Source organism: Podarcis vaucheri, assembly GCF_965113315.1.
Source record: "Podarcis vaucheri genome assembly, chromosome: Z".
Classification (NCBI taxonomy): Eukaryota; Metazoa; Chordata; class Lepidosauria; order Squamata; family Lacertidae; genus Podarcis; species Podarcis vaucheri.
Genome location: NC_138758.1, coordinates 3,471,756 through 3,496,055, shown reverse-complemented (window position 1 = coordinate 3,496,055; position 24,300 = coordinate 3,471,756). Strand labels below are relative to the sequence as shown.

Sequence of the window (24,300 nt, the reverse complement as noted above, 5' to 3'; positions counted from 1 at the left end):
ATAAACAGCTGCAAACGGCAAATATGCACACTCACATCATCTCCATATGCATGAGAACATAGATACAGGAGACATACAGGGAAAACTTCCTTGTGATAGAAATACTTAAAGTGTGTTTAATTTTAAAATCTTGCCTCATTTTAACATGCAATTGCATTTAGCATATATTGTTTGCAGCGCCTGATGATTCCCAAGGGGTCAGTCCGTGAAACTAACTCATCCGGGCTCGGCTCCCTCAGCTTCGGAGTCACCGCTAAGAGTTGAGCAACCACTACCTGGGCGGGCAAGCCTCCCTCCAATCCCCGCCTCTGGAGAGTAACAGACATTCCTTGCCACCGAATCACCTCCCGGATCGGCCTTGATGTGCGGGCGCTCGGCCCAATCCTTCCTCGGCTGAGGGGCGGACCTCGGCGCTTGAAGAGCGGGTGGGCCGAGCGATGCTTCTGGGCTGGGGAGGTGTCTAGGGAGCTGGGAAGCGCCCGCGGTGCCAGTCGCAGAGCAGAGCGCGAGCGAAAGAGGCAGTCGGAGAGCGTAACGCACAACTGTGAGTGTCCCCGCGAGCGAGCGAGGCCGGGGGTGGGGTCGCGCTCGGGGGCTCCTTTGGCGCTGCAACTTTCCCGCCGGCCGCTTCTGGCAGAACTTGGGGAGCCTTTCCGCCCCACCTCCCGCAAGCGAAGCGCACGTGCCTTTATTAGTGGCGCCTGCCTCCGCTTGTGGGGGCTTCGCCCGCCCTGCTTCCTTCGGGCCACTGGCCAGGAGGCCGGGCTGGGCAGCAAGAGCGAGGCCAGCTGGGAGGATGGCCTGCTGTAGGCAGGGGTGGGGTGCTCTCCGGACTCTTCCAGGGGGCTGCAGGGCAGAGGGCTTGGGGCGCCAAGCGCGCTTGCTCCAAAGAGAAATTCTCCAAGGTAATGCCGCCAAAGCACTCTTGATCCTTGGGTTCGTTGGGGCGGCGGCGGTCATGCTTTTCCCAGAAGGGAAAAATGCTCCTCAGAGAGAGAGAGAGAGAGAGAGAGAGAGAGAGACGGACTGACCAGGACTGCTGCAATATGCAACGGGGACTCTAAGCTCGATGGCTTTGAAAGGGCGCGTGGGTGTAAGAGAAATTAGTGCCGGAAGCGGGTGGTTGGTCAGTCGCCGGCAATTATTTGCGGTGGCTGCGCGGGGCTTCCATGCTCAGGGGCAGTCTACCTCTGGATACTTTGACCAGATGGGCCCGTAGACCGAGTCAGCGCTTCCTGTGTCCTAACGCGTTTCCTCTGCAAGACTGCCGTTTGCAAGGGCTTTGGGAACATGCCGGGAGTGTCTGTACGTCCCTTTCCAAAAGGGCCTTTCAGACTACTAAACTTGTCGCACGTGCTTGAGAAAAGGGGGGGGGCGTTGTTTCCTAGTTCCCATCTATGCAATGGAAAACTAGTGTGGATGCTCATTGCTCCTGACCACTTCCATGTCGGTTGCATGTTCAGTACTAAGTGCATGTGAAGCAGCAATAAAGTGTGTTGGGAGAGGAGCTCACTCACCCCCGCCCCTCAGTTCCCCCCAGGTTATCTGCTGTTCTTTATGGGCACTCCCACAGCACACATTTCCACTAGCCGTGACAGGCTACCAGACAGAGCTCTTTGCGTTGCAGGTTCTTTGGGGGAGGTGGAAGAATGTGCTTTAAAGAACTGGTGCAGATGTGAGCACGCCTGCTCTTGCCCTTCCCCTTTCTTCTGCAGCTGGCTCCTTGGCCCCACCCTTTGCAAGACCTGCATGGGTGGCTACTCATCTCACTCTTACAGCAGCCCAGTGGAGGCTACACTAGACAGAGAGGGAGTGAGAGCCTCTTGAAGCATCACATAGCTTAGCACACTGGACTCTTGCTTCTGATTCGCTTGCTGCTGATTCTCAGGTGAGTGGAAAGTTACAAGCTGCCCTGCTTCCAGCCATAGGCAGGTGGTGCCTCTGCCTTTCCAACCTGCTTGGTTCTACCACTGAGAAATGTAGTGCACAGGGCAAATGCTGGCTGTAAGATTAATTTTGGGGCCCTCTGTTCAACGGACATAAAAGCAGCTGGCAACAGTTTGCACGTGGGCACGCTAAACTGCCTGGCTGCATGTGGCCTTCCGCCTGCTGCCATTCAAGGGGGTGGGTGTGAGCTGCAGACCTTTTTGAGTGAATTGCAGACCTTTCGCATGTCCCAGTGACTAACTGGACTGAGCTGCGTGACTCATTGACTTTTCCTATGTTCACCAATCTTTGTGTGTGAGAGACACATTCCAAAACTCGCCTTTCTTCTGCTTCTTCCCCCATCTCAACTTGCAAGTGGCTCCATATTTCCTGGGGGAAGTGCTGAATGGGGAAGAGTATTGCAATGCACTTCGCAGCTGCTCCATTTCCAGGCTGTGCAGAGAGAGGCAGAGTGTCTGTCAGGAGCCTCCTCACCTTCCTCTTCCCTTCTTCAGCTTCAGCCAGAGCACCCTTTGAGTTTCAAATGCCTGCTTTGATTCTTGGGATCTCCCCTTCGCTTCCCTTCGACTTGATCAAAGGCCCCCCACTCGCGAATAGGCAGGTATGTCCCCCAGAGAAATGGATGTACTTTCTCTTGACTTGACTAACCTATCATTTCTGACGGGAAAGCCCTGCCCTCGTGTGTGCCTTGGCATCAAAACACGTGCTGCTGTAATCCTCAAGTGGACATCAGGTATTTTCAACACGCCTTGTTCCATGCTTTGGCCATGTACACACCGTAGACTTAAAGCATATTTGATGCAAACTTCCCCTCCCCCTGATCCTGGGAACCGCAATTTAACCATTGCGGAACTGCATTTTGCAGCAGCCTTTAAAAGAAAAACCAGGGACGCGGGTGGCGCTGTGGGTGAAACCACAGAGCCTAGGACTTGCCGATCGGAAGGTCGGCGGTTCGAATCCCCACGACGGGGTGAGCTCCTGTTGCTCGGTCCCTGCTCCTGCCAACCTAGCAGTTCGAAAGCACGTCAAAGTGCAAGTAGATAAATAGGTAGCGCTCTGGCGGGAAGGTAAACGGCATTTCCATGCGCTGCTCTGGTTCGCCAGAAGCAGCTTAGTCATGCTGGCCACATGACCTGGAAGCTGTACGCCGGCTCCCTCGGCCAATAAAGCGAGATGAGCGCTGCAACCCCAGAGTCAGTCATGACTGGACCTAACGGTCAGGGGTCCCTTTACCTTAAAAGAAAAACCACCTACAGTTCACAGGATTCTGTTGGGGAAATAATGTGCCTCAAATGTGGTGTGAAAACAGGTGTAGCCTTACTATGCTGAAGTTTCTAATTTGTTGGTGTCACCCCAAGTTCGTTGCTGTTGTTATCTGAGGTTAGCACACATTTATGACTGGGTTGTGTGTGTGGGGGGGAAATGTGGATTTCAAAGGGGGCAGGCCATGGAGGCACACAGAAACTTGCTTTGGGGCTCAGGGACATATAAGACTTCATTTTAGAAACAAACAAGTTTTCTAATTGTGTTGTGTTTTGAATTTCTGTGGTATTAAGGAACTAATTTCAGCATCACGCCTGAGTTCTTTGTGATAATGGTCTCATCCACAGCATACCTTAAAAAACACACTCATATTTCACTTTAGGTAAAAGGTAAAGGACCACTGGACAGTTAAGTCCAGTCAAAGGCGACTATGGGGTTGTGGCACTAATATCGCTTCAGGCTGAAGAAGCTGGTGTTTGTCCGCAGACAGCTTTCTGGGTCATATGGCCAGCAGGACTAAACTGTTTCTGGTGCAACAGGACACCATGAGTGCCAGAGCACACAGAAACACCATTTATTCCTCTAACAGTCATGGCTGCTCCTGAAAGAATCCTGAGAACTGTAGTACGTTGAGGGGAGCCAAGAGTTGTTAGGAGACCCCTTATGCAGCTACCTGTGCTTAGCACCATTAACACGCTACAGTTCCCGAGAGACTTGGAGGAAGTCTTGTAACTGTTAAAGTGGTGTAACAATGCCTTGAATGTGTTGGTCACAACAGATGTGACCAATGCTGATTGAGACATTTCATCTGGATTCCCAAGTTTGGTTTGCTGGTCATCTTCTTTTTAAAAGGCTGTTTGGATTATTGGGAGCAAGTCACTGACAAAAGAACTTGGCAGCGTTTGCAAAAACTCTTGACAGTGGCACACGCCTTCCTTGCATCCGGTTTGGATTACTGTAATGGACTCTGCATGGGGCTGCCTTTGGAAAAGAGCTTAGAAACTCCAGCCGGCTCAAGCAGCTGCTGCCAAATTGGTGACTGGGAGCTTATACGACTCCCTTGTTACAGCAGATCCACCGGCTCCCAGCCTGTTTCCAAGTGCAATTCTACCTGCTGGTTAATACCTATAAAGCCATATATAACTTAGGTGCAGGCTGTCTGAAGGACCATATTTTCCCATACAAACCTGCCCAGGCTCTGGGATCTTCAGGGAAGAACCATCTCTCAGTCCCACCACCCTCAGAGACCCACTTGGTAAGGACGTGACAGAGGGCCTTCTTGGTGGCTGCTCCCAGACTTCGCAACTCCCTTCCTGGAGAAGCTTAGACTGGCTCCCTCCTTGTTGTCCTTCTGCTGACAGGTAAAGCCTGTTTCATTCTGTCAGGCTCTTGGGAACTGACTGCATTTTTTTTTTAAAAAAGGAAAGGGCTTTTAACAATGCCGTGCTGTTTTTATTATCAGGATTTTAATAGATTAGGTTTTTTTAACTAGTAAGTTTTAATTAATTAATTAATTGGTGTAAGCCTTCTTGCCTTCCAGTCAGGGGAAAATATGGCATGCAGATAACACAAACAACTCTGGTACTTGTGGTGCAATATGACTTAGTGGTTGCTGTACCATAAACCTGAAATACCCTCTGTCTACCTTCTTGCCCCCCTCCTTCCTTGCCTCCCCTGCAACTCCAAAAGTGCTGCCTCTGCCCCTGCAAGAGTGTGGACATGAAACTGCTGCCACCTCTCTTTTAACATCATGCCTCCCCTCTTCTGCTAGGGATGCATCAAACCTTTTGTGTTAATACTTGCGACTATAACAGTTTTTTGTAAAGTAAAATCTTAAATCTATTGCCTTTATTGTGTGTGTGTATATAGCAAATCCATTAGAACATAAATGTCTTGCTGGATCCATCCAAACTAGTCCAGTGTCCTGTTCTCATAGTGGCCAGCCAGATCCCTATGGAAAGCAAACATGGAGGATCTCTGCGCAACAGCAGTTCAAACAACAGCGGAGGGAGAACAAAGCCACTAGTCAACTTCCGGGGTGGCGCCATCGGCAATGGCGGACTCCCTCTGATCTGGAGGGACTAGCTCCACGCGAAACGGGTCTTTACCGCTACGGCGAAGCGGGGACCCTTTCAAAAATCACAGGCGGATGAAGCCTGTGACCATGGGACTCGGCGGGCAACTTTAGCGCCCCCCAACCCGCAAAGGAACCCACTAACGGGCTCCGGAGCGAAGAGGGGGAAGTGGCGCGCTGCTGAGAGTCAACTGCTTCTTCCGTGGAGTGAAGCCGCACAGCCGTTGCTGGAGAGCACTGCCTTTTTCCTGGGACAATTTGGCTTCTAAAATAATCACCTGTGAGTATTTAAATCTCGGACAATTGGACTTTAAATAAGGACTTGCGAGGAAAAAGGAAAATTGGACTTAAAAGTTTACTTTAATTTGGCACTGAAACGGGAAGGTCTAAACAGGAAGTCAGCCTTTCGTTTCTTTGTAGATAGATTAAAGCAAAGACATGGCAAACTAGAGCTCAGAAAATCGGTTGTAAAAGGTTAACTTTCATCATTTAAAATTGTTGAACCCCCTTCGGAAGCAGGAGAAGAGGGGGGATTTTTTTCGGACTGTTTAAACCTGCAGAAGTGATTGCAAAATAAAGTAACTTTCCACCGTCTTGATCCTGGAGCGGGGTGTCAGGACTGACGTTTTTTGAAGCTCATTGACCGGAGACAAACGTCTTTGACAGATGGCTAAAAGAAGAGAAGCATAGTGATTCCATTGTTCCCCTTCGCATTTTAAAGGAACAAATATTGACAAAATATCTGAAAAAGGAAACTTTGTTGTCAGACTTGTCTTTAAAAGAAAGAACAAATAGAAGTTTTCCCCCTAGAGGGAGACTGTGAAACTGTAACCAGCTTGCAGCTGTTACTGATTACAATCGTGGGAATAGACTCTGACCTTGCAGGACAATGTATTTAGAAGCTCTGTTGTGTGCTTTCTCTAAAACAAATGCCGTACTGGAACAGCTACATGAGAAGACAGACTTGATGACTGATGCGATCAGAAATTTTGAACAGGCAGTGGGAAATTATATGGAGCCCACCCAGGAATTAAATCAGGAGTATGCCCTGACAGAACAGATGAGGGAAGAGGATGTTGCTGAATCTGGGGCGCCAGAGATGGAGGGAGCTGTGGCCCAGCAGGATCATGAGCTTTTGGATTTGACAAATGAACTTGGAAAAAGCCAGATTTGGAAAGATAAAGTTGGGTCTGGTTTGGAAATGGGGGGTTGGATAGACCCCCCTATGCAGGGATGTTTGGACTTTTCAAGTCTGGCAATGGGCCGTGAGATGTTTGGGGTTGTGGGGGCTCTTAATTTTGGAGGGACTTTGAAACATGTTCTTAAATACCATATGGAGTTTAGCGTGGACTATGGAAAAGGGGCTGATTTGTCGAGATGGGTCAAAAACATTGTTAAGCTGGAGTTCCCACGAGTGAAAGGAGCAGGAGACAAAGGAAAATACAGCTATAAATATGAAGAAGAGCCGCGGAAGGGACATGGAAGAGACTTTAGGTCCTCGGATACAAGATTGCCAGGTTAATGCGCTAGATTGATGGGATAAAAAGGACTGACAAAACCCGGGACCAGGAGGAAGGGACGTTGGATGAAGATTGGATTGTTTTTATTTATTTTTTATTACTAGGATTATCTTATAAAATTGATGAATGTTAGAAAAATGTTGGAACGAAATTACTTGACTTTAGCAAAAATGTTTAAAGAATTATGTAAGAATATTATGGTTATGAGAAGTTGGTAAAAATAAGACTTAAGTTTTAAGCTTTAAGGTTTTTTATAGTAAGATAAGATTAAAATAGATTAAGGTAATGTAATGACAGAATATCATGAAATATGGAAAGGATTTGCTGCGACAGTTAATAACCAGGATACAAAAAAAGGGAGGAGGAGGTCAAAGAAATAAGGCAGTGTTTCCCAACCTTTTTTGGGCAACGGCACACCTGTTTAATGAAAAAAATCTCGCGGCACACCACCATTACAGCCCTGTGACGTCAGCGTGCAGCGTCACGCCGGGAGGGACGCACGGAAGTGAAAGTTTTTTCCCTCCCCCTTGCCGGGGAACCTCCAAGCTTTGGGGGTGGGAGGAGGCAGCAGAGCGAGGGACTGAGGGACGGCAGCAACTGAGGCGGCGGCAGCTGTTGTGGTGGCGGCGATAGCGGGCGGAGGAGGGGGCGGCGGCGGGGCTTGAGGAGCCGTCGCCGGGAGTTGCTGCTGCTGTTGTTGCTGCTGCTGCTGCCCGGACATGCCGGCCTCCTCCTCCTCCTCCTCCGCTGTCTCGCGCTCCTCCCTTTTGCACGCGCTGCCCCGCCGCTCGGCACCACCACCGCGGAGCCGCCCCCGGCTCGACGCGGATCCTCGCCGCCGCCGCCCGACTCGCCCGCCTCCCTCCCACGGCACACCAGCCAACGTCTCACGGCACAGTAGTGTGCCGCGGAACACCGGTTGGGAAACACTGAAATAAGGTAATGACAGTTGAGGATTTGAGAATGATGGATTTGTTTTTGAGTGTTTGTGGTGTATTTTTGATTTTTGAACTTGTATTGTTTGATGTATTGTTTCTTGTTTTTTCTTTTTCTGCTTTGTTTTCTTTTGTAATTCTAAAAAATTTTCAATAAATATTATATTAAAAAAAAGAGAGACCAAAGCCACTAAGCAAGTAGCCATTAATAGCCTTCTCCTCCATGAATTTATTTAAATCCCCCTTTAAAGCCACCCAAGTTGGTGGCCCTCGCTGCTTCCTGTGGGAGGGAGTTCCACAGTTCTGCCACGCGCTGCATGGAGAAGGACTTCCTTTCACCTGTCCTGAATCCTCCAACATTCATCTTCATGGGGTGTCTACAAGTCCTAATGCTATGAGTGGGGGAGGAAAACTTCTTCTTTTGTATGAACCTCAACTTGAGTTTCTTTGTTGCTCTTTTCCCCTCCTTTCCCCCCATCCATTCCTTCACAGGGTCCTATTTTACTATCACACCTTTGCCCCGATATCCACATTCCTTGCTGGAAGGCACCACACACCTCATCAACCTTTTTTGGGGGTTGCTGGGGGACAGTTTGTGGCATAACCAAAGGACGCCCCCCCCAAAGCCAGCCTTGCCTTCGCCACCAGTAATTGGAGGAGGGGGTGTATATTCACTCTGACAAATAACCTCCCACTGAGCTGACACAGCAGGAGGAGAGGAAAGGAAGACTTAGCCTCCAGGCTGAAGCCTGGCTGAAATGAAGATGCGCATCCCAGGAATCCTCCTTGCATCCCTTTCCTCTCAAAGCACATGTGGCTCTTATTAAACTAAAGCACTCTTAAAAAAAATATTGAGAAGCCCTCACCCCAGCATGCTTTGTCTCAACTTCTTCCTCAAACTGGGGGTTTCTGCTCCTGCCATGGGGCCCCTCATTTGGAGATAACTGCACTTCTGCCAGATAAAGTCTTCTCTGAATGGGTTGATTCATTAAGATGAATTGGCTTGCAATGGGTCTGGCTGCTCAAGGCTCCCTGGGGCAGTGACTCCAATAGATACTTGCTTTGTTGAGCCTTTACTGCTGCAAAGGGAAGCACTCCTGGGCATCCATGTGGTGGTGACCCTTCACTTAGCAGCTCAGAAGCATCATTGATTCATTATTATCTTTTGAGAACGGTAGTAGTGCTTTTTTATTGGAGAGAATGTGCAGCCACACCCTAGCTCCAAGATGACTGTTCTATTAGCAAAGACAGATCTGTGCGCTAGACAATTTCTCAGACTGGCGTCTCTGTCTCTCCACCCCGTCCCCCAGTTTTAAGAAGGCATTGAAAGCATCTCTGGCTTTCCTGTCAAATGCCAAAACTGGCACAGTTTCAGAGACGTTATACGCTTAAGGTTAGATGCTGAGCTTGTGGTGAGGTTAAAAACTAGTTCGTTTCGGGTACTGAGCTGATGGGGTTGTATATCAAAACATTGAAATATGAAATTAAGCATTCTTTGCAGCAGGTTGAAAAGTCCTCTGGGAAATTTGCTACCTGTGTTTTAGAACTTTCATTCTTTACTCTTCCCCACCCCAGAGTATTATTTATATATCCCCAAGCAAACACCACTGAATTACAAGAGCAAGTTGCTGTTATATCTTGCATAATCCCAGTGGAATGTGGATGTGCAACCCAAACTCAGCTTCCTGTTTTTTTGTGAGCTTTTCTTCCTCTTTTCTGCAGATAAAGGCTATTAAGTGCAGCAGATGCCACAGGTTTTTAACATTTTGGAGGCAAGAATCAGATTTGAAATAACACACGGAGAGAATTGTCAGTATAAAAGCAAAGGTCACCATAGATATTAGGGCTGCAGAGAATTCAGTGCAGAGAAACTTAAAAGTTTCAGTACAGAGACTTTGCCTCAAGGAAAACAACATCACAGAAACTCAAGCCTATAATCGTGGGCAAGGATGTGGAACCTGTGGCTCTTCAGATGTTGGGATTACAGTTCCAGTAATCCTTGAGTCCATTGGACATACTGTCTGAGGCAGTTGGGTGTTGGAGTCCAGTAACATCTGGAGGGTCAAAGATTCCTCTATCCCTGATCTTGGGGCTTCTATAGCTCTCTGTATGTCAAGACATAATTGGTTTCCTCTCTGTGCTCAGGGGATTACTCCATTCACTCAGTGGAGAGGCTTAGTTGGTACAGCATGGGACTTTTGGATCTCAGATGGATCTTTTAGAAGGGAGCCAGGGATGCTGCTACTTGTAAGAAAGCTTTTAGATTAAGTCTGGAGGCTGAAATCTTGTTCTCCATTCTCATGTATAAATTAAACTTGCAAATGAACGCTGACAGGATTCCGCCCGATACTGCTTTGCTATTAACAGGTAGAGGAGCCATTACTGCATTGAAGCGTTGGTTTAGGAATGATTGTGCATAGCAAACGATGTGCATAATTCCAAGGATGCTTGTAAGATTCCTACAGCAGTTCTATAGCCCCGTCTGCACTATACCGTTAAAGCAGTATCACAAAGAATTCTGGGAGCTGTAGTTCATTGAGGGTGCTGAGAGTTACTAGGAGGCCCCTATTCCTCTTGCAGAGCTACAGTTTCCAGATAATTTTAATGATCAATCCTTTTCCCCAGGGAACTCAAGGAATTGTAGCTTTGTGAGGGGAATAAGAGTCTCCTAACAACTCTCTGCACACTTAATAAACTACAACTCCCAGGATTCTTTGGGTGGGGAAAAGCCATGGCTGTTTAAAGTGGGATGCTTCTTTAAAGTTCAGCTAACCAGTGATTCGTAACTGAGGTATGGGTTGGAGGGCAGGCAGGCTGCGTGGGAGCCGGACATAGCATTTGAAATATACCATCTCAGGTAGCTTTTATTTATTTATTAGATTTATATACCACCCTTTGTCGTAAGATCTCATGGTGGTTGACAGAATAAAGCAGAGAATAAAAGCAAGTAAATAATTAGAAGCAAAACAGCAAAACAATAACCCCCACTTCCCACAGACATATTTGAAAGGCTGTAGAATATTAATAAGCCCAAGGCATGGCTGAAGAGGAATGTTTTTGCCTGGCATGTAAAATATATACAATAAAGATGCCAGGCAAACTTCTCTGGGGAGAGCATCCCACAGATGGGGAGCCACCACAGAGAAGGCCCGTTCTCATGCTGCCACTCTCTGGAGCTCACATGGAGGCGGCACATGAAGAAGGCCCTCAGATGATGAACAGAGTCTGGGACGGTTAATATTGGGAGAGATGGTCCTTGTGGCAAAAAATAGTGGTCCTATGCAGTTCCTCATTCCTTATTGACAAAAATCAGATGTGGAATATCAGAGGATACTGTAAAATGCAGCTAAGGCGAAAACATTTTCCTGTCTTCTTGGTGTTTTTAAGAGAGCCTATGGAAAACTTGTAAGTATAAAGAAGAGTCAAATTGTCCCATTAGTCAGTTATCTGTCAATGAGCTTTAAAAGGGCCACTGACTTCGCTTTGGAGGACACAACCACCTGACTTCAACATGAAATACCCCCTTGCAAAAATTTTGTGTTCTCTGTTCAGACCCACACCATATATTTTAGAGCATATGGCTGGGAACTTGAGTTTACCCCCACAGAGCCACAGTTTCCAACAAATTACAGGTCCCAGGATTCTTTGGGGAAAGCCATGTGTTTTAAATGTTTGGTGTGGATGTGACCTCATTTGCACCTGGGGTAAGTTGGGTGCTAGAGCTGCAGAACTGTAGAACCTCCCAGTCCTCTCTCTCTCCCCCCCCCCACGCTTCTCCTTCTCCCTCCCTCCCTCTCTCTGGAATTGTGAATGTAGCTGTAAGCCAAGGTGCAGGAAGTGCAGAGTTTTCATTTTGCTGCATTTTGGCTGTTGATTCAACTGAGCATTTAATTTCCTTTACAGGAGCCAAGGTGCTCATATGAAAGGGGGTTATGCTACATTTCTTTCAACCTCCCTTCCTGTCGCCTCTGAAAGGATCTGTCTGCTACTGTGGCAGCTTCCAGAAGCTCTGTGTCTGCGTTTGCACATGTGTGAGTGTTCACATTGCAAACAGCTGTATAAAGAATCAGGAACTTCAGGCCACACAAGAATGACTATACTGTAGCGCTAACAGGAATGTTGGTTCAAATCCTACCACCAACACTGCTGCCCCAAACTTTAAAGCTCACATGCTTTGGGGAAAGGCAGTAATTTGGCCTGACCAGCTTCAAAGGGTTGTTGTGAGGCTATAATGTCACTGAGAGGCTGTAGTGCAAATTCAGCCAATTAATTGGCACGAAAGCCTCTTATTTATTTATTTGGAGCATTTTTTAACCCTGCTCATCTGCCATAACTGTTCATACAGCAGCTTCAATGCAGCAAATTAAAATAAGACAGCCTTTTTTCGTAGAAGAGTCCCTTTGGGCAAATGGACGCATTTACAAAGCTGTCGTGAGCGCTTCACGCACCTCATGGCCAGTTTTGTTGAGTATGATATAATGCTTCTTCCAAACCTAATTTCACAGAGGGGAGGCGGCCCTTCGAATGTCAAGGAGGGCATCTTAAGGGTGCATGTTATTGACCGCTGCCAAAAGACATGGCACAAAAAGGAAAAGGGATGGGGAGAGAAAGGGGCAAGCAACCCCAAGCACCAGTTCTTAAAGGAAAATAAGCAATTCTCACAATGTTGCAGCTTGCAGTTTTCTGCTTTCTTTCCAATGTACAGGTATGTTCATTTCAGTGGGATCTGCAGGGCAGTGTTAGAAAATACCCATTTTGCAACTGGTGCGGTCCAGTTGTGCCAAGGTGGAGCTCTCTGGATGCCAGGATGGCGACTGGGAAAGCCAAATGCCACTTAGAGAAGAATCTGAAATATTTTCCTTGGAGCTTGAGTTTGTTTTATACAGTGGTACCTCTGGTTACGTACTTAATTCGTTCCGGAGCTCTGTTCTTAACCTGAAACTGTTCTTAACCTGAGGTACCACTTTAGCTAATGGGGCCTCCCCCTGCCGCCGCGCCGCCGGAGCATGATTTCTGTTCTCATCCTAAAGCAAAGTTTTTAACCTGAGCTACTATTTCTGGGTTAGCGGAGTCTGTAACCTGAAGCGTCTGTAACCCAAGGTACCACTGTACTGGATTGTTTTATTTGATGTTTAAATGTGTTGCAAACCACTTTGAGATTTGTTCTTCAAAATATAAAGTGGCATAGAAGTGAGATGAGCAATAATAATAATAATACCCCACTGCAGAAAAGCACCTGCGCATTCCATTGTCGCAACTGTACTATTTGGCAATTAGATTATATACCAGAGTATCTAACACTGATGCAGAGTGAACAGATGTAATAAATGAATCTTCTGAGAACTGCTTTGCTCAGTGGGTCTTGGAAGGGTGTGGGGCACCTGTTCAAATGTAACTTTTGCCCAGCTCTGAAATCCTTAGCACATCTTGTGGGATGATGCTCAGTATGCGCAGCAGTTGTCTGCCCATATGTTTCATAAATCCTCAGCTCCACAGGGTGAGCTAGCTCCCTGGCTTAACTCTACATGAGGAGTTCTCTTCCCACCCGTCCCTTTCGAGCAAATGGTCCCAGAAGTTATCTTCTTTCCCCTCCCCTCAGCAAATGTTGCGGACAGCTGCTTTGTGATATACATGTGTCAAGAACCCGCAACACACGCTACCCAGCAGCATATGCTAGCTTGCATTCTTTCTACACCATCTCTGCAATAGTGTTCGCAAATGATTAATCTGGAAGACATGAGGCTCTGAATTAGTAACTCGGAATGCTGCAGAACGCCAGGAACATTGGAGACGGCAGACTTAAAAAGATGTAGAGGCCCCTATCCACTGAGCCTGCAAATGAGTATTTTATGCAGGTAGAGTAGTCTTGTTTCACTTTACCTTTAGCCTTCCCATCCTTGAGAAGTGAAAGCTAAATCAGTGGCTACTGGCCACAATGGCTATGCTCTGTCTCCATGGTTCGAGGTAACATGATTCCCAATACCAGTTTCTGGAAACCACAAGAGGGGAGAGGGCTCTGGTGCTCTGGTCCTGCTTTCAGGCTCCCCTCAAGGACCTCTGCTTGGCCACTGTGAGAACAGGGTGCTGCAGTTGAGGGCCTTTGGTCTGATTCAGCAGGGCTACTCTTACATTCTAACTAGGGATGGGCAATACTAGGTTCTCAACGTTGTGATGTATCACTAGCTAAGCATCATGATGATGTTGAAAAGGAAGAAGCACTGGTCCTCATCCTGCGAGGCACCAGGGTGAAACTGCTGCCACCCCTGCTGCTGCCAGCATGTGGAGGGAGGAGGGAGGGGCGCTGGCCCCACGAGGCACCGGGCAGAGCCACTGCTGCACCTGCCAGAGCAGGAGGAAGGAGGCAGCCTGCCGGCTTGGCTGGAGAAGCAAGTCAAGGCGCCAGCTGACTGGCAAGCGAGATACCTGCAATATCTGGGTCAAACGCTATCACAATCTTTTTTTAAAAAATAAATATTTATTAAATTTTCACAATTTTTTGAAAACACATGCAATACACACAATACAAAGATATACATACAGTAACAAACAAACACGTATAATTTCTCCTTTTTTCTTAAACTTACTTCATCGACTTCCCCATACCTCCCCTTTCTGCATTCCAATTCCCCAAATTATTTCAGCAAATCCTTCCCCTTAATTTTATCCAATTTTTCCTTTTCTTTTCTTTTACTTAATCTTTTACAGCTGTAATCCCCTACTTTATATAACCACAACATTTTAACATTCATTAATTTTGCAATATTTTTTAAGATAAATTTTAAATTTCTTCCAATCTTCTTCCGCCGTTTCTTTCCCCTGGTCTCGGATTCTGCCAGTCATTTCAGCCAATCCCATGTAGTCAATCACCTTCATCTGCCATTCTTCCAGGGTGGGTAAATCTTGTGTCTTCCAATACTTTGCTATGAGTATTCTTGCTGCTGTTGTAGGGCGATCTGGCTGCGACATCTGTCACCCCATTGATCGCCAGGGTTGATTCGGCTGATCTGGCTGGCTAGGCTGGTGTCCCCTTCCTCCCTCACCGCTCCATGTGCGTCCCTCCCGAAGCTGCGCGCTCGGCGGAAGAGGACGACCATCCCAGATAGAAGGAGTGTACCGTTCTTCGGTCAAGGGTATACGATAGCTGCGCTCCCCTGCTAGAACCTCCAAACAAGCAAACGCTATCACGATCTGGCCCTCAATCTGATCCTGGAAGATGTATCAATACATCGCCCAGGCCTAGTGCTTACTTGTCTCTGTGGAGTCAGGCTTCATTTGAATGTGCTTCACAGGAGTAATTCAGCTGTCAGAACAGGAATCATTCCACCTAACATGCTTAAGACGAAAAATGTCCAGGAATGGAGAACTCTGAAACAACTTGCTGTGGGTTCTTGTCTTGTTGAAGGTTTGCACACCGTTCAGGTGCTGCTGCTGAATACTTTTTAAAAATGAGTTGGTCTGGGATGTAGCCAGTGAGAATTCTGGTGGGCCAGTTGCTTTTATGGGCTTTTTGGAAAGCTTACTCATAGCTGCTGGGCGCAGTCCTCCAGGCACTTTCCTTGTGCAAGGCACATTTGCATAACCAGGAATTGCTTTAAATGGATTAAATCCCATGTGTCACTTGCTGTGTCTCAGTCATGAGCATTGCTGTCTGGTGACCTGGCTTCCTGATAGCCTTCTTCCCTTTCTTATGTGTGGATAGTGAGGTCATTGGAGCAGAGGAAGCTGCTGTGTACCATGTTCAGACCATTGGCTTGTCTACTGGCAGTGGCTTTCCAGGGTTTCAGGCATGGGCTCTTCCCATTCTCTGCCCTTCCTGGGTTGAATCCTCGACCTTTACCACTTGAAGATTGCTGATGGTCATGGTGGACCACTTTTCTCCCTGTTCTGCCAGTTGCAGCATGTTTTGCTAGATGCCAAATGATTCCACAGAATTCAGATGGTAATGCAATAAAACACAATAGAAGAAATAAAAGATTTGTTTTGGGGGGTGAGGTCGGGAGAGAAATGTCTTGTTCTGGGGACTTTGGCACCCTGCGTGGTAAAGCCTTTGCTGCCCTTTGCCCCCAGCCTTCCCTTCCTCCTGCCCTCTTCCAGCAGCACTACTGCCACGTGGGCAAGTTTGGCATGTTCCACGGGACATACTTGACCAGTGAGGTCCTGCTGCTTGTGAATTGGGTGGGGCTGGTCGACCCCACCAACAGGTAAGGGGGTGGGGCAGCATCTTGGCTTACAAGCTGAGCATTCACCACTGGATTACAACTCCTGCATTCATTACCTGCAATTTCTGCGTTGCAGGGGGTTAGAGTAGATGGCTATTTGGGTTGCTTCCAACCCTACTGTTCTATCATTCAAAATACAATTAAAAATCAGTATGAATTTTTAATGCAGACATGTGGTAGACTGCCTGAGTGAAACTCACAGACCACAGTTTGGGAGCCCCTGGTATAGCACTTAACATTAGTATACTGGTTATAAAGAAGTATGTAAGAACAGAACTGCAGGTCATAATTTTAGAAATGGCAGTAAATCAAAATGCAAAATAAAACAGAATCACAGATTAACAATCCAGTATTGAAGCAACTCAGGAGCAGTGGGGGGATAGGTTTTCAAAATTAATTCATATATTGTGCACATGAATTGTGCTAAGCCTTTTGGGATCAAGCAAGAAACACATTTTAAAATAACAATAAAAAGGGGTGGTGATTTCTCACGGCAATGTAGGAGTGACAATTTAAGCTTTCCACATGTCAGGATTGCTTTTCTTAAGCGGATGTAGTTTTCCCTTCTCCTGTCCATTTAGCATCAGCTGTTGGGTGTCCCTGTGTTTCATTTCTCCAGGATGGAGAAACATCAGACTCTTGAGTAAACAAGGATGATTCCATTTGCATTTATGACTGCTGCCTCTGAGAGAAACCTTATGTACAGATTTCTCCTGTCAACACATGGAAAATGTGACTCTGCAGGTGCACCTGTCAGATTTGGTTAATTTGTGACATGTAGCTTCAATATGTTGCACGGCGGGCAGAATACTGAACTCCTAAGCCATGTATTCAGTTAAGCACAAACCCTAAATTGAACCTGCTTGCTTGTCTGACTTCTTTGCATGCAAGTTCTTTCCTTAATTATGCCAGGTGGTTAATGCACCCAGGTATTGTATGCACAGAACTATGTACTATTGGATTGTGGATGAAAGTAAGTTTCCTTTCAATCTCTTTCTGTTTGGAGCTTGGTAGAGGAAATAGCATCATCCCAGAGATGCAGTATATAAAATTTGGTATGTGTGGCAGGGGCTTTAGACAAGTATGAGGAAGCTGTGCTCTTTTCTGCTGTCTGAGTATGTGAATTAGCTTGGCATATCAGTAGCTTGGAAGGGAGGGCAAAAAGAGTGAGAAAAGAATCAAACAATTTATAGAAGCTGTTTCGTTTAGGCTCACTCTGATGTCCACAGGAGACCAGATGAGTTACTATTTGCAAGCCTCCTGTATGGGAACGTTGTTTGCCCTGGTTTTAAATAAAATTAAATGCAGATTTTTCTTTTTGTTTCTCTTCTGGAGGAGTGGTATGTGTCTATATTTGTGGGTGGGTGTTTGAAAAGCAAGTACAGGATCCCAAGAAAAAACAACAACCCACCATGCTCATTCTGAACTCCTGCACTGCCCACCTTCCTTTAGCCAACAAATACAGAGGGCGAATGGATTTTCCTCCCAGTTGATTATCCTGCAGATGTTATTGTATATTTAAAAACCTCAAAGAAGTGAGGTCACTTTCCCTAAATAACAGAAGATGTAGATCTATAAATAAAGGTTGCCAGACATTGGTCTTCTGAGAACATAATAGTTATTTTGGCCTCTGCTAGAGTCTGAGGCACACCCAGATTTGCGTTATTGCAAAAAACCAAAAAACCCTTTCCCCATAAAGTAAGTAGCCATTTACACTGTGCCGCCATATCTGCAGAGGATTCTGAGCAGCATGGATTTTAACTTTTTTTAAAAAAAACCTGAAGAACATTTGGAGCTTCTAGACGGAGGTAACTCAAGGAGCCATGTTAAACATTAGCTGTTTCCAAGCCATTCTGCAAGCTTCCAGGTAATTTTGGCCAGCTAGTTATCAGCAGGTGTTCTCTGCTCTGATGTATTTTCCCTTTTTAATATTTTTGGAAGAGGGTATGTATAAATGGGAAGTTTAACCCCCAACAAAGTGATCCCTGAATTGATAAGGTGGGTCATAAGGACTTTGCATTAGATTCACCAGGAAGCTGACTGGCCAAAACATCCCAGAAGAGCATCTTGGATAGACTGTAGTTCTGCATGCTTTTCCCAGCTATGGTCAACCAGAGATGACTTTGGAAAGCTGGCAAGCAAGGCATATCCTCCTGTTCTGTCTGTGTCCTCAGCATCTGGCAATCAGGCACCCTGATTTTGTTCCTGAGTTGCCAGAGGATGGGAGGATTAAAAACTGGAACTTACATCCAGATCCCAAGCAGAGACAAAATGATGAGTAGAGAGTGAAATCTTCTGTTCTTTTTCTTGGAAAAAAATCTGGAATAAAATCCAGCAGTGCAGCAGCAATCCTCACTATTCAGACTGATAATTTATGTTTAGTGCTCTCTTCTGGAGGCTGAGTCTCTTAACCATGCTGAGACACTTCTTCGAATTCACTGCTTTCCTTCTGGGAGATACCCAGGAGAAGAAAACCAGGTTCAAAACAAACAGTAGCTTTAAAAGGGGCTAGTGGATCATTTTATAAACAATTTCAGGAAAAGGAACTGGAAATGTTTCCTCTTAGAATAGGCTACTCTGAATACTTGGTGGTGGTGGGAAATCCAATGAGAAAGTTCAATGCATGCATGTAGAGTCATAGAATTGTAGAGCTGGAAGGGACACCGAGGGTCATCTAGTCCAACCCCCCTGGAACGCAGGAATCCTGCCCATGATATATTCAGAAACTGATGCATACATGCTGTGTTAGCCTCTGCTTCCAAAGAAGTCAGCTTCTCATTACTAAAGTTGATGCTGCAATAATGGTTAAGGAAATAAGAACTTGTTTATACCATTTGTCCATTGAGTCCAGTGTTGTCTGCTCTGAGTGGCAGCTTCTCTCCAGAGTTTTGGGCAGAGGGATCTTTTCACATCTACTGCCGCCTGATCCTTTTCTAACCTGAAGATGCCAAGGGTCGGACCTGTGCTCAAGCCCTGAACTACTGGCTTTACCCATGTGCCACAGGTGGGGTGTGTCTCAGTGGAAGCCTGGCCACAGGGATAAAAAACCTGTTCATTTTTTTCACCTGCTTCTCAGAGACCAACCAATGAGGTGGTGATCTTCTTTGTACCCTGCCAGTTTAGACTGAGGGTGAAGGCTGGCTCCCATATTTTGGGAATTTCTAGATGTCAAAAAGTAGCATGTCAGGAGAAGGATAGATTTAGCACCCCAATAGCTCTCATGCAGTATATATATTTGCTCCAGAGTGAAGCAATCCAGACCAGACAGAGGTTTTCCACCTCATATTATGTTTATGAGAACTGGGCTTTTGTTTTACTGTTTCTGATTTCCTAGTCCCAGCTGCTTTCCTTCTCCCTGGTCATTCACTTGATTGATGGAACTGTCTAAACTTGTCAATTTCACTCTTAAGGTTTAAAAAAATAAAATTACTGGATGTATTGAAAAGCAGGAAGTGCCCCCTTTCAAACATGTTATGTGGGAACTGCATTTGGTCAACTTGTGCAATATAAACCTCTTCCTGCATGAGATGCAGACATCTTTTGTCCTACAAAGATAAGGGAGATATGATTTCTGATATGGTTTCACTGTTGTGACTGGATATAAGAATGGAAGGAAACGGCCTGCAAATCTATACTGTAGTGCTCCAAAGGTCATTCCTATGCCAGCTCACTCTGGAAGAGTCAACTGTTTATTTTTCTACCTTGTTTTTCTTTGCTTGGGAGATCTTACTTTGAAGACACACACACACACACACACACACACACACACTTCTGCAAGCAAGTGGTGGGTACCTGCTCAGGCAGGTAGCCTCTTGTCTGCCTTTAGAAAGGTAAACACTCAAAACAAGAGTACAAAATCTGCCTTCTACACAGCCTGTTACAGAAAGAGTCTGTTAATGCATTTCCCAACTCCCTCCTTTGTTGCATAGTTGCCCTTCTGTGGCAACTGTCCTGACTCATCCAAAGGCATAGCTACTGCCCATGGTTCTCTTGCTCAAGATGATTATAGTCATTTGCTTTCTGCTTAGCAGCTTAATGAGGCTTTCTGCCATCAGGTCATTTTCCTTCTTCAAACCCTTATTGAGATGTGTTGATGGTGTTTGACTCTTCACTTAGATGTTTTCCAATTTGGTGCTTTGGTGGGGAGAACCAATAAGTTTGGGGGCTTTAATCCCACCTGTGATTTCAGCTAGAATGTCCCCTCTTTCAGCTATGGTTGGAAGATATTATTTCGTCCTGTTTGGTGCCGTGGTTGGCACTGCTCCTGTCCTGGCTCTTGCAATGTAATCTTGAGATGTGTGTGCCAAAGACCAGTGGAAAGGAGTCACAGAATCATAGAATTGTAGATACTCTGTCACTTAGTCCCATGTCCTTGTCTTTAGCAGGTTTCTTTAAGGGGCAATTTCATGCCAATTAAGGATGAGGAGTATAGTAACAGAGCCACCTTTTGCATGCAAATATCCCAATTATGTGACCTGTCCTTTTGTCTCTACTCTGTTGTCACCCTGCTGCTGTGGGTGTCTTCTGTAGCAGTCTCTGAAGCAAAAGAGAGGAGTTACTGGCACCACTTAAAAACAAGAAGCGTATGCATTCTCCTTGCTTTTACTGCCACAGAGAGATGCAGAATTGTAGGCTAAAAGCATAATCTGAGCACAATGCAGACAAATGTCTCTCTTGGAGCCTCTAATAAGCTTCTACCCATTCATTTCCTGATGCTGACAAGCTGAACAAAGAAGAAGGCATGTTTTAAATTTAGCTCTGAGTCACTGGCTTTCCTGCATCTCAGACCTCTGGGTAAGTGTATAGGCAGATTCCCTGTAATGAAAGCCAAATATACATCTGTTGCAGGTTTGCTGGACAGTCTCTCCTCATAAGCATTTTGCTTCTGTATTAATGTTGGGCAGTTGGGGGAGAAGGGATCTGTCAGGATGAAGGTGGGCATTGGCTTCAGTGAGATTTGCGCAGTCTAAATTGAATGCCAGGTTGGCAGCCATAATTACTTCCGTAGCCCACTCTGAGCAGCTTGTCGGGTGCAGACGTCCTCTTTGCATGATCATCGGTTCCTGGGTCACTGCAAGGGAAAGCGTGCTCCCTGCAGCTCCCCAGCCCATGAGAAAGTGGCTGTGGGAATAAGCATCCTTCTTCTGATGTTCTTTGGCATCTTTGTCTCACTTTTGAGAAATGATTAAAAACTTCCTTTTTCTTCTTCATGTTCTGTGTGGTTTCTTTGATCTTTTCCCTACTCGGAGGTTAATTATTGCACTTCTAATGCGCTTCGTTGCTTTTTGTGCCTGCAGTCAGAGATCTGTTCATTCTGTTTTTGCAAAGCTCGTAGCATATGCTGGGTACTTTATGAAGGCACCAATTGCTGCGTGCAGAATTCAGTTTTCTGCACACTGGTTAGAGCTGGAGTGGCATGGGTCTCTTATCTCCCTTAGCAATAGCTAGGGATGTTAAGAAGGCAGTGGGGTTTTTTTATTCCACACTCTATTGGTTGTATGCAACACTGTTTCTTTTCTGCTGCTTTTCATCTTCCACCAAACATTGCATTATTGGTCTCGCTGTCTGCTGCGGCAGAGTTACATAACTCGCTAAAGTCATTACATGCATTTTGATGTTGTTATGTTATTCCACTTTGTTTGTTTCATTGCAAAGGAAATACCATGAAAATGGGGTGAAGAGGAATGTAATTAGTTATTTATCATTTGCAGGCTGAAAAGATCCACAACCATGAATACCGCTTGTATTAATTTAATTGATTTCCATTCTGGACATGGGATGAATAACTGAACACTGGCAGTTTCCACTCGTGTTTTTGCTTTCATTTGAATTCTCTGATATCCCTAGCAATACAGTGGTGCCTTGCAAGACGAAATTAATTCATTCTGCAAGTCTCTTCGTCTTGCGAGTTTTTCGTCTTGCGATGCACGGTTGCCCATAGGAATGCATTGAAAATCAATTAATGCGTTCCTATAGAAACCGCCTTCAGACCAGGTCTGGGGACAGTCTGTCCCCGACCTCTTCTGAAGGCTGGGGGGGGGGACAAGGGCTTTTCTTCCCACCCCCAGCATTTTAAAAAACCCCGGGACAGAGGAGGACTTCTCCGCTGTCCGGGGCGATTTAAAAGCCCTTGGGAAGGCAGGCAGGGGGGACACAGACTTTTGCCCCCCGCCAGCCTTCAGAAGAGGTCCAGGACCTCTTCTGAAGGCGGGCGGGGGGCGAAAGTCTTTGCCCCCCCGCCTTCAAAAGCTGTCCTGGACAGGCTTCGCGGACCTCTCCCGCTGCTTGCGGAGAGTTGCCAGCATGCCGAAGCCTGCGCGCGCTGAGATCAGTGCGCCCAGGCTTCGCGGCCCCGCCGCCCGGCTTCGGAGCATCGTTCCGAAGCCGGGCGGCGGGGGGAGGTGTTCCCGCCCCGCCGCCCGGCTTCGGAGGAGCCTTCCGAAGCCCGGCGGCGGCGGGAGGAGGTGTCCCCGCCCCACCGCCAGGCTTCGTAGGAGGTCCGAGGACAGTGGGGAAGACGCGCTGCGCTTCCCCGCTGTCCCGGAGATTTCCCTATGGGCTGTAGTCTTGCGAAGCAAGCCCATAGGGAAATTCGTTTTGCGAAGCGCCTCCAAAACGGAAAACCCTTTCGTCTAGCGGGTTTTCCGTCTTGCGAGGCGTTCGCCTTGCGGGGTACCACTGTATTGTGCAAGATTTTTCAGGAAGGCAAGGAGGCAAGCAAGAGTGGTTCCCTGCTATGTTTGCCCAGCTAAGTTTGCCCTGTGGTGCTCCAGAACGTGAAATGTCTGTGAAAATCTTCTTCCAGTTCTCTCTGCTCAGGGTGTGGCTGGGGAAATGATGAGGGAAATGGAAGCTGGCACCTTCCTAGGAACCCTGATGTCATTTCCTGTGCTTCAGGGCCTCTTCTGTTGCCTGTGGAGGCGCTTCTAAAGGTTTTCTGTGCTGTTTCAACATGCTGATGTGCATCCGCAGTTCCTTTTTCTTCCACTGCATGATTGCAATGGGCCTTACCACGCAGCTTTTTAAAAGCAGGTGTTCCTCAACATGGGAATATTACGCAGGGTGTTGATGAAGCCTTGCTCACCAGGTAATCATAGAATCATAATAAAACACTCCATTCCTCTAAGCCCCCTAGTTGATGCTTGACTCCCAACAATTCTGAATAATTATTTTTATTCTAGAAAAGCCAAACAGGCATTGGGGAGTAATGTGCGTTGCTAAAGGGGGTTCTTACAATCTAAGAGGCTCCCACATTTCTCTTAAGCTTATATTTCATTTCAAAAAAGTTTCCTAGTTTAAAGCTGGAATGTTCAAGCCTAACATTCACAACTCTGGATTATTTGAAAACTGGTTGTTGTTTTTTTTGCAAAAGACACCCCCTCACACCCAGCTCCTCTCTCAGGGCTGAACAGTGCATAATGCAAAAGAGCCATGGTTTTGATTTCCTTACATGCCTTGATCTTTCTCAAAACAAAAAACAAGAATTATTTCTGGATTCTTATGCCTTAATTCAGCCTCAAAGAAAAGCAGCACTGGTTTATGAACCATGGTTTGCTTTGAGCCTAGTTAGGTATTGGGTGTGTGAGCCTGGCATCCTTCCTTGACCATGGTTTTTTTGGCCACCCTGTCCGGGAGCTCCCTAAGCTATAAAAGCACAAAGCAAGAGCTTCTGAAAAGCAAACGGAGCTTTGCAGAAACAAACCATGGCTTGTTAGATCATCTGTGGGGCAACTCGTGGTTAATTTGAGGTTTGGCTTCACCAAAAGCGTGACTAGAAGTCATGTGTGAACAAGGCCCTTTGTGTCTATTAGGTGGCCATAAAATGACAATTGCACGCGCATGTTGCTTACCTGGTACGCATGTTGCTTGTCTCTTTCACAAGCAACCTGCGTCCCTGCCTTTCAGGTTGCAAGGGTGGAATTAGTTCCTCAATGCTATTTAACCAGCCCATCATATGTTGTAAAAGGGACGCGGGTGGCGCTGTGGGTAAAACCTCAATGCCTAGGACTTGCCGATCGTAAGGTCGGCAGTTCGAATCCCCGCGACGGGGTGAGCTCCCGTCGTTCGGTCCCAGCTCCTGTCAACCTAGCAGTTCAAAAGCACCCCTAAGTGCAAGTAGATAAATAGGGACCGCTTTATAGCGGGAAGGTAAACGGCGTTTCTGTGTGCGGCGCTGGTGCTGGCTCGCCAGAGCAGCTTCGTCATGCTGGCCACGTGACCCGGAAGTGTCTTTGGATGGCGCCGGCTCCCGGCCTCTTGAGCGAGATGAGCTCGCAACCCTAGAGTCGGTAGGGCAGGGGTACCTTTATCATATGTTGTGCTTTTTCACTGAAGGGAGTAGG

At 46.6% G+C, this 24,300-nt stretch overlaps 1 protein-coding gene across 3 annotated transcripts in view; it reads left to right on the top strand.

Moving 5' to 3' along the window:
- Window positions 1-419: 419 nt before the first annotated feature.
- The window catches only part of PLS3 (plastin 3), a 65,000-nt gene continuing 41,119 nt past the window's right edge, over window positions 420-24,300 (top strand). Inside the window, exon 1 of one of the 3 annotated variants that reach the window (XM_082207440.1) lies at window positions 420-544. The gene's annotated coding sequence lies outside the window, so the exon portion shown is untranslated. Of the gene's footprint in view, window positions 545-1,869; window positions 1,889-24,300 lie in introns of those variants that run through there. The other 2 variants (XM_082207441.1, XM_082207443.1) reach the window with 2 other exon arrangements.